Raw genomic sequence first — 3326 nt, 5'->3', positions numbered from 1 at the left:
CATACGATCAGCGCTCTCAGGGTGTGGAAAGGTGCAGAGACACAACGCACAAGATGACCGATCTCGGTTATATCAGGGTGGGCACGCAAAACGCGCGAACGTTGCCGTGCTCCTGCCAGGGCGTGACAATGTAGCGCCCGGAGCGGTGGAAGCAGCGCCGAGCGAAACCGCGTTGGCGGCTCCCGCTCGGTGATGGGCGGACGGCGGGCGGGGGGTGGAAGCGGCGCCGAGCGCGACCGCATTGGCGGCTCGCGCTCGGGGAAGGGCAACGACGCGATGCTCGGACACAAAATGCGCGTAGGAAAGGGGACAGGCATGCAGCCCGCCTCGCTACCACAAATGATTTAGTGATGTGCAGCGAAATGGACACAATGACACACCAATTCCACTGCCCACTTTGTGTTGGGAGAAATTCCATGCTACTGCAAGCGGCGACGTTGGGACCTGCACAGTATCATGAACAGAGGCTACATGTTGAGCCCGATCGCTCACCTCCCGTGTGACAAAGGTCTCTGCCTTTGCGCCAGAGCTCTCTGCCTTCGCGAGGGACGCCGTCGAGACCTGCACGGTCTGGTACCGGTATAAAAAGACTTGGGTGGTCGGCAGAGGGCGGGTTAGAGAATGAAAAGCTTGATGAAGATGAGGACTGCTTGTAGCTTTGTAAAGCGTGTGGTGATTGATCAACGAAGTCCCGTGACTTATCTCCGCCTCCTTTCACTAAGCATCTTCGTCTTTCCCAACTTTCGCTCCTTACTTGTGTCGCTCTCGTTTGTTGCTTATAGTCTTCGCTCTCATTCATCGCTCATCGTCTTTACCACTCTTCAATCTCGCGGGTCAGTCGTGTTCTTTTCTCATGATTCCATGAAGCAAAGCAGAGGGTATGTTCAAAGGCCCGGATGCATGTTACCTTCTTCACTCATGATAACTCGGCTTTCATAAGCCCAAATAGCAATCGTGGGCTCATCTAGTATTCTGATTGAAGGGTCGTAACAAACTTCGTAATCTTAATGAAATTCACGAAGTTCAAAAGAGGCGCAGGTGAAATGTGCATTCATCATCTAACTACATCCGCTAATGATTTTCTTCGTTCCAGAAAGGGATCTCCCTCTCCGTGTGCACAGATGAGCGATTCCGAGCCGGATGATTCATCCCGTGGACGCGTCTCGTGCACGTTTACGCCCCTTCACCTATCGCCGAATGAGAAGACATCCGTCGCTTCCCTGGGGGCTTGTATGTCCGTTCAACAGAGCCATGTATATTCGCCATCGACATCATCTGACATCGACTCCGATCACAGGGCTTCCATGCACCATGCCTCTCGCCGCTCTTGATCCCTGAACTTGGCACATACGATATGATATTCGCCAACTGATGACGGCTATGCACCGTCCATCACTAGCTCTCATTGCCACAAGATGTTACCGCGCGCTGATTCATTCGTATATACAAGACGGCGTGTTTCTTCAATTGATGTTCCCTAGGAACCGTACCACTAATCTGAACGTCGGAATAAAGGCTGCCGGCCTCAAACTCACTGAATCCGATCGTGAGGGATGTCGACCACCTGAATGTTCACGTGAGATTGATCAACCGATTATTCACCTATCACTATGCTGACTCTAGGATCTCATCATGGAAACAGAGAAGATGGAAGATTCAACTTCTAGCGTGTGGCTTTCGCTCTTCAAATCTTTAGCCACTGGAGGTCAGTAACGAATTACGATAGTATGTTAAATGGCATAATCACACGATATTGCACCAGCGGTCCTGGGACACTCAACGCACGGCACCACCGCTGCTGGTGAGGATGGACAAGGTGTTGATATCGACGGCTGGAATATGCAATACCTTCACCTCACGGACAAAATGTGACGTTCAGGTACGCTTCAGTTGTGATGGGTACGAATCTGCACTGACCGCCCACGTCAGACATGGGAATATCAGTCGACCACCTCCTACTCGCGTCCAATCAGGAAGGGACCGAATGTATGCCGCAGCGCAACTTCTAGACTGCGGCTGTCGCTCTTCAAACCCTTCTTCGGCTACTGGAGATGAGTAACGTGTCACGGTAGTCTATGTTGCTTTACCAGCGGTCCAGCAACGCTTGACACATCATTCTAGGTACGCTCTCATCGTGATGGGTGTGGATCGGCACTGACCGTTAGCAATCGCAAACCTTCCCTAGACGAAAACCCGAAGACATCCAGTGGTAAGCTGTCCATGGCATATTGCGATGTGATTGGTAGTTAATGCAACTGTGCCGTTTCTCCGGCAGCCTTTCATACAAGTCGAGCACCTCCTGAGGAGTGCTCGGAGACTTGATAGTTTCTGACCTGGGTGCAAGGTTGGCGATCCGCTTCTTTCACGCGGATATCAATGCTGGGGGACGCGACAACTCTGTTGGCAACGCAGAGGGATTCCGATGATGGCGTGCAACTTTGCAGTGGAGCGTACGTAACTCGGACCCTTGGATCTTTCTGCACCGCTCAGGACAACTGTCGGATGAAACACTGACGCAACCTGAAGCTCCTATCCTATACTAGAGCTGGGGTGGTCGCCTGGCCTCTCTGCGGGCGTTACTTGGTGACGTCCCATCGTCTTCATTCCTGGTAATGATTTCCGATCCACCACCGTCTCACATTGACGCCGTTTCCCGTTTTCAGGAACAAACCTGGGCATCCCGGACGGCCCTCCTGCAGCCACGCAAGCTTAGTTTGGGCACCTTTTGCACCTCTATGCTGAACACGGGAGAAGTAATGCGGGATTGGCGAGAGGTCTCCGTCGTAGACGACGGCACATTTGTTTCCACGAGTCTCTTCAGTGGCGAGGACTTTGACAGCTTGTGCGAGCTTTGCTCTTCATTAATTGATCTTGGCAACTTGAAGCTCTGCGCTCGTTGTATATGCTTAGTATATTGTTGCTCTTTCGTGTGGGTCTTCGACCGCGCCCCTATCCTTTCGTTGCTTCTGGATGCTAGAGGGCGATCTAGGGAGCCGAAGGAGTGAAGGGCCGTCGAGACCGCCGAGGTAGGCGCGGAGGAGGTCGCTGCATAGCCACCGGCGTTGAAGACCATGCGCGGGTGCGCGTACGCGCGCAGAGCCGGGGCACCACATCACTAAATTGCGTAGATTGCTGATATGTAGTTGGATGCTAGAGGGCGATTCAGGAAGCCGAAGGAGTGAAGGGCCGTCGAGACCGCCGAGGTAGGCGCGAGGTCGCTGCACAGCCACCGGCGTTGAGTAGCGAAAGGCCACGCGCGTACGCGTGCAGAGCCGGGGCACCACATCACTAAATTGCGTAGATTGCTGATATGTAGTTGGATGCTA

The sequence above is a fragment of the Punctularia strigosozonata genome (genome assembly GCF_000264995.1).
Source record: "Punctularia strigosozonata HHB-11173 SS5 unplaced genomic scaffold PUNSTscaffold_7, whole genome shotgun sequence".
Taxonomy (NCBI): Eukaryota; Fungi; Basidiomycota; class Agaricomycetes; order Corticiales; family Punctulariaceae; genus Punctularia; species Punctularia strigosozonata.
Note: the sequence above shows the minus strand (reverse complement) of the source record.